Source organism: Mus caroli, unplaced genomic scaffold, assembly GCF_978045245.1.
Source record: "Mus caroli unplaced genomic scaffold, Mus_caroli_1 scaffold_7, whole genome shotgun sequence".
NCBI lineage: Eukaryota > Metazoa > Chordata > Mammalia > Rodentia > Muridae > Mus > Mus caroli.
In genome coordinates, this window is record NW_028227262.1 from 7,798,136 (window position 1) to 7,805,791 (window position 7,656).

A 7,656-nucleotide genomic window follows, 5' to 3' on the forward strand; every position below is an offset into this window, starting at 1 on the left:
CAAGACCCAGGGGCACATTGAGGGAGAAATATTAACAATTCACAGGCATTTCCTCAGACTACACTACCTCTTCTTACTGTGCTTCCTCTTTAAGAGGTCCCTGAGTCCTTTTATTACACGGGTGTCCCTTGGTCAATGCCATAGAAGCCACCTTTAAGTTTCTTAATGTTTTTTGGCCAAACATTACCAATGATTTCTGGTTCCTTTTGAACCCCAGACCATCTTATTATATAGAACAGCTACCATTAACCCTGAACATTTCCAACTCCTCAAACTAGTCCCCACTATGATACAGTGTTCAGTCCATGGGACTTGATCTTCCTGGGGATGTACTGGGAAGTGTTTTAAATTTTAAAAATATTTATTACCTTCATCACTTTATTCAGATTATGTCATGATCTTAATATTCATGTCATAAAATTGTCTAATTCCCTTGAAATGAAAAAGATAATCCTTCTGGCAGCACCTAAAGTTATCTGGTTTGCAGGTACCACAAGCTCTTCCCCTTGCTGATCCATGGCTCATTTCCCAAACAAACAAAAGTCAAAATTATGTGTCCTTGTTCATGTGCTACCACAATGAACTGGTAGAAAACTGGAAAAGTCACATCTTTTAGAGGGACAATAGGACCGGAACACAGGGCAACAAAATTTCTGAGTAAACAAATGGATAAGGATCTGGCCCAATTGTATTCTGACACCTCATTTTTAGAACAACGAATAGACTCCTCAGCTGAAATGATCTTGCAAAATGGACAGGCATTAAACTTGCTTATCCTCAAGAAAAGAAGATTATGCATGGCTCTAGGGGAACAATGCTGCTTCTATGTCAATCATTCTGGGATGATTAGAAGCACTTTGAATGAAGTTAAAGTAACCTCCTCAATGGGGAACAAGGGAGAAAACAAGACACAAACTGTTTTGATAAATTATTTAATTGGTCCCCATGGCTAACATCCCTGATTACCTTTCTAGCGCTCCTCCCCATGTATCCTGTTACTAATTCTCCTTTGTGAGTTGTGTCTTGTCAATGTTGTTATGTCCTTTGTCAATAAAAGGATCTCTGCCATTAAACTCATGGTCCTAAATATTCACTATGAGTTTATAGGCGTGAGGAATGAAGCTTACTATGACTTCCTAGACCCTGGGAAAGAGACTCAATATGTATCTTTAGACATAGAGGAAAATTCAGAGTCAATGGTTTGACTCAGGTACAAGCTCAAGGGCAGGTGGGCATGAATGATATAATCAAATATAACTGTAGCCATTTCTTGATTGTAACCATAACTTCATGGCTTCCATGTGAACAAGGATGAAACCAAGTTCATCCACTATTAGGCTGATACCACAGAATGCTACAAGTTGGTCAAAAGGCTGGGGCTGTATTACTCACATTCTATTTCAATGTGCCAAAAATGCCCTATCCACCACCATTCTTGCTTCACTTGGAGCCAATCCGCTTAAAGGTCAGCAGATAATACTCTGTCTAGGAAGCTAAAATTATTTACTGCTCTCCTATATGCCTTTTAAACCTTTGAACTTGATTTTCTTATAAAAAGTCTGCCTTAAGAACAGACTATTACTGCATTTAGGCTCCTAAGTCATTTTTGTGGTTTTGATAAATCAATCTAAATCCAGTGTTCAGTGATAAACTCTCTTTATATCTGATTGGTGTCTGAGTGGTTAGTGCATGGCTAGTCCTGGACTACAAAAGGCCTATAGCCTGATGTGATTACATCTTGGTTGATGACCCATCCTATTGTACAAGTTTTCTGCAGATCAACATGAAGATGAGCTTTCATGAATTAATGCTGTTTAGATAAATTAATGATCCTATATTTCTGGATTTAAGTCAAATAATTTTTAAAAAAAAGTTTAAGGGAATAGTTTTATTTGTTTTGCAGAAAGATGTAATATAGTGTCAAGAATAGAATGTTTGTCCTTCTCATAAAATAGTAAGTAAAGCTGCATAATAAGTAACACCAGGAGCTATCATAAACTACTCTAAGAAGAAAAATGTGTTTGGGACACATTTGTAATCAAGGAAAAACACTCATTCTAGGTCAAATTCAAAGATGAAGTTACAGGCATGCACTATGATAAAGCAAGGCATGCGCTATGATAAAGCAAGGCATGCACTATGATAAAGCAAGGCATGCGCTATGATAAAGCAAGGCATGCACTATGATAAAGCAAGGTATGCGCTATGATAAAGCAAGGCATGCACTATGATAAAGCAAGGTATGTGCTATGATAAAGCAGGGCCAGCACTATGATAAAGCTAGAGCGTGTAAAACTGTTGCTTTGAACTTATAATGAGCTTATAGAATAAACCATCTCTTTGTACTCACTATGGACATCTTTCTGTAACTTCTCTTTTGTGTAACATTAAATCTATGGTATAATTTTTCTTACATAGTGTCTTAGGGATTTACTCCTGTGAACAGACACAATGACTAAGGCAATTCTTATAAGGACAACATTTAATTGTGACTGGTTCACAGATTCAGAGGTTCCATCCATAATCATCAAGGCACGAGTATGGCAGCATCCAGGCAGTCAGTGCAGGAGGAGGTGAGAGAGTTCTACATCTTCATCCAAAGGAAGCAAAGGAACACTGTTTCTTCTACACTGGCTGGAGCTTAGTTCTTCTAACAAGGCCACACCTACTCCAACAGTGCCACACCTCTTAATAGTACATATCCTGGACCAAGCGTATTCAAACCACCCACATGTAGAAATTTTCTATCTAAAAAATTATTAAAAGCTGAAAACAATAATAAAGATGTGTTGTAGCCCTTTTCTGTTTCATCTTGTGTGTGTGTGTGTGTGTGTGTCTGTGTTCCTGGCCTTTTTCTCTTTTTCTTTCTCTCTGATTCATGAAGAGTTAGCAAACTCTAAGCATCTCCTCTGAGCAGTAAGAGACCCTGTGAGTCAAGGAGTAAAGAGACCAAGCACATGAGGTCTCCTCTTTATTTCCCTGTCACTATTATCAAGAGTTACATTGCCAGAAGCTATCAGCTTTTAACCTCAGGAAAATAAAAGTGAGTTAATTGCCAGAAGCCATCAGCTCTGGGCCACTGAAGAGCAAGAGAAAGTTAAATTGCCAGAAGCCCTCAGCTTTTGGCCCTAGAATAGCAAGAGGAAGTCGTCAGTCTTTGGCCTTCATCAGATGCTATGTATCACCTCAGTACCTGATCCAGTCGAGGCTGGGCCTCAGAAAGGCCTGAAAGAGGTCTGAGAAAAAACTCTTTGGGTTGCCACAAAAGGCTGTTAAGAAAAGGGAAAAAAAAGAGAAAAAATAGGAGGAAACATACACACACACACACACACACACACACACACACACACACTGGGATAGATGAAGCAAACTTCAACAAGCTCTAACAAGCAAGCTCCAATGAACAAACTCCAACAACTTCACACATATATTCATATATACAAATAGGCAGACAAACATACACAAAAGCAGACAGACATATATTGATTTATACATTGCGTCAATGGAGCAAAGCTTCAGTAACTTTACATATATACACATTCACACATTTGTGATGAATGGAACTGTTGCATGAAATATTAGAAAAGCAACTCACACTAGCACCAGCTATGTTCTAGTAACATAGTTTCCCCACCCTCAAGGTCCCCATGGTCCCCATGCAGTGAGCCCAACTAGTGGTTCTCTTGCTGCTGGTTCTGCTCACATTCCCAGTCATTGGCTCCCTATTGTTAGCTGTCATAAGCACTCATAGCCTAGTAAAATCAGAATTCTAGAAGCTTATAATTTATCAGTCAGACTCAAATCAGTAAATTCTTAACCCAGAAAATGCGCACACAATGAACTCAGAGTTAATTGATATTGATATAAGTGGTCCACCTAGATTGGACAAATTGTCCCGTATTAATCCATCCCTTCTATGATATTCATAGCTACCTGTGACTATTTAAAGCCACACAGATCTGGTTCATCCTTTCCTTCCACCATCTTCCTTCCTTCTCCTTGTGAGTCCCTGTCTGCCTTGTCTTTAAAACTCTCAGCCCACCTTCTTTAATCCACTGACCAATCATAGGCTATAGCATTATCTTGTACCTGCTCTCACCTGAGTATAGACAGCAATCTACATGGAACAAACTCCAATGAGCATGCTCTAACATCTTTAGATACATACATACATACATACATACATACATACATACATACATACAGGCAATACATATTGGGTGGGTGGAACAAATACCAATGAGTTTACTCTAACAACTTTATTTTTTTTCTCCCAGAGCTTATATATCCCAGTAAAATCTTCCAAGTAGTATAGAATTACAATATGATTACATTCTACTTTTCTTCTAGTGAATGACTATGAAAAAAGTTTGTTCCCCAATAACTTTACATCAAAAACATTACATAGTACAATTAAGGAAAACAAAATACTTCCAAGAACCCACATACATTTTTAACTAAGCAAGTGGTTATAGATTTACAAAGTATGAGGAAGCAAGATAATTTTGTAGCCAGTTTCACTGGCAGATAGCAATTTTTGCTTACAAAGAAAGGATGCGTTGTTTTAATATTTATCTTAAAAAGTAGTCTTACAAAAATCTCAAAAGTATCACAAACCTAAACTTTTATATAAAACAAGTCAATCATTCCTACTTAAAATCCCCAACATTTTCATCTACTCAGTAGCAGTTTTTATTAAGCCAAACCATCAAATTGAAGGCAAAAATGTGTACAGGAAATTCATTATCTTGGTCACCAGCACAGTTTGAGTAAAAAAGAAAAAAAAAAAATCACATGAGCCAGTGATGCCATTGTTTTTGTTCCCTTACCTTAAAAAAAAAAAATTCCTAGGTTAACTATAAGAGTGTGCCTTTCTGAACTTCAAATTTTTCCCTAAGATTTTCTACATCAGAGCTACTAGCAAAAATATCGTAACACGGTTTCACTAATAAATTTTTTTCCAAATTCCTTTTAAGGATGGTATCCATTACTGACAATCTAAATCTCTAAGTTCTTACCTGTAATGGTGATTGAATCATTAATCTACTCCAGCGTCTATGTCTGGGAAAGATCAAGCATGATTACTTCTAGTGTCAATGATATTGTACAGTGAGGCCCTGCAAGCCCCCTTAGAGTTTTTATAAGGTTCATAGATTAAGAGGGACAGGAAGGCAACAATCAGAGCAAAACTCCACTACTACATGCTGTCCTAATGTAGTCCTTTGAGGCCTACACATCATAATTGTGCTAACTGGGGTGTGTGGGTGCATTCCATGGATTCTAAAGCCATTTTTTTTTTTTGTTCCTCCTGCATGGCCCTTAACAGAACACTAATAACCTTTGTGCAGAGTTAATACTAGGCTGTTTTGACATTTCCTTTGCCAATTCAATTAATCCAAAAATTTTTATTTAGCCTCAGAAGACTTTCCAAGCAAGAGCATTGGCGAATACACCAACTGCTAGCATTTGAAGATGGTTTGTCCCTTTCACATGTGATGTGGAAACCTAATCTTTATCATAATCTAGTATGAAAAGATATCAATTCAGATATGGGAAAAGTCATCCATCTAACTAATGAAAAGTCATTTAGGAAAATGCTCTGGGAGAAGTCATTAATTCTACCCTTTGAATGGATCAATTTATCCATCTGATTAATGAATATTGAGTGACTGTGTTATAAAAAGCCTAGGTCTGTTATGCTCTCTGTACCTCACTGTGTGACTCCCTTTCAGCTGCCAATACTCCACCAATCCAAGGCCTTGTCTGATGTGAGATCCATCATTCTTGAACAAAAATCTTGAGCCCAAATAAACCTCTTTAAAATAGTAACGTGGATAATCTTTAGCACTGTTTCTTTGACATCAACAAACAGACCAATATACTAACCTTGATTCTTGTTAAAATTCTACCAAGCAACATAAACTACTCTCCTCAAGTATTTTTCAGAGTTAAATCTGCACTGGCCTCATAGAGAGATTTGTTATTGAATATGCTTTCCATTTTTTCAAAGATTTATCCATTTTTCTTTGTGTTTGAGTATTTTTCCTGAGTGTATGTCTATACACTAGATATATGCAGTGCCTGTGTTGGCTTGAAGATGGCATTGGACCCTCTGGAACGGGAGTTAGAGGCCATATGAGGAACCACCATGCAAGTGCTAAGAACCAAATCCAAGTCCTGTGTGTGCATGAGCAGCAGGTTCTTTTAATTGCTGAGCCATCACTTCAGCCCCTAGGATAACACCTCTCAGTGCCATCTGTGGCCACCAAGGGGAAAAATTACTGAGTTTCTCAGAATGCTCACAATAGCAGAATGTGTTTGGAATTCTACAGGGATAGAGTGATAGGGGGTGTGGCTATGGACTTTGTCCTCTGGAACCGGACTTACTTCTTTGAGTTTTTACTAAGGTCTCGTCTGTTATCTCCCTTGGGAGTTCTCACTGTTTTATTTTACTTAGTGTGAACTATTAATTTTCTAACTCTTCAGGAGTTATTCTAGAAGCATACTAGCTCTACCACAGGGAAGCATTAAACTTTGACCCTGTATGCAGGCATGGGGGCAAGGGAAAAAGATATAAAAGCAGTTTAGAATATTGGCTTTGTAAATGAGAGGTGAGTATACCGCTTGTCAGGTGCTAAGTATATTTATCAAATGCCAACTTCATAATTCAAATTTTCCAGAGGTCCTGTTTGGAAAACTGTTTTTGCTTTTTTTCTGAAAGGATTCCACACCTAGTGAAGCAAGTTTTCATTCGCCCACAGTGCTGAGGTTTGCCACTTCCGTGAGTTCTCACCAACAGTTTAAAACAAATCACTTGTTGGGATTTTAATTGGCCTGCCTTTTCAGCTTAAGCAATTGCTACTTGTGGGCTGGGAAGACAACTTAGTAAAGTAGATAAGTGCTTGCCAAGTAAGCATGCAGACTGGAGTTAGGGTCCCTGGAGCCTATGTGAAAACAGGACATGTGTGGCGGCAGAGAGTCCCTGAATTCAAAAAGATTCCTTGTGAGTTTCAGGCAAATGTGATCTACAAAACAAATCCAAGACAGCATGGGTTACACAGAGAAACCCTGTGTCTATAAACAATAATAAATCAATGTACTGGAGGATATTTGGACCCCATCCAGTCTTGTTCTGATTTATCATCATGAAAATCAGTGTATGTTCAATGGTAATGGTGGTATATAGTACATTTTCTTTGAAAGAAATAAAAATGAAACAGACCTGGATTAAAAAATGGGGTGCTAAATTGGATCAGTCTATACTTCTAATGAATTCAAACTACTGGAGAAAACATAAGTTATGTTGGGAGAGAGGTGTTGTGTTTCTGTCAGCAGAAAAAGCAAAAATGCTTTGGACCATGCAAACTAGTAAGGATTAGACTTGATAGAGGGAGACCTCTTGAAGACCTTGGCTCCAGGCAGGAGGAAAAGAGAAATCAAAAGGACTTTACAGGATGACCGTTTCTTGTTCCATCTACTTGCCTGCAAAATTCATGATGTCATTGTTTCTCTTAGTTGAATAATATTTCATTGTGCAAATGAACCACATTTTTAAATCTATTTCTTGGTTGAGGGACATCTAGAAGGTTTGCAGTTTCTGACTATTATGAATGAGGCTGCTTTGAACATAATGGAGCATATGTTCTTGTGATATGA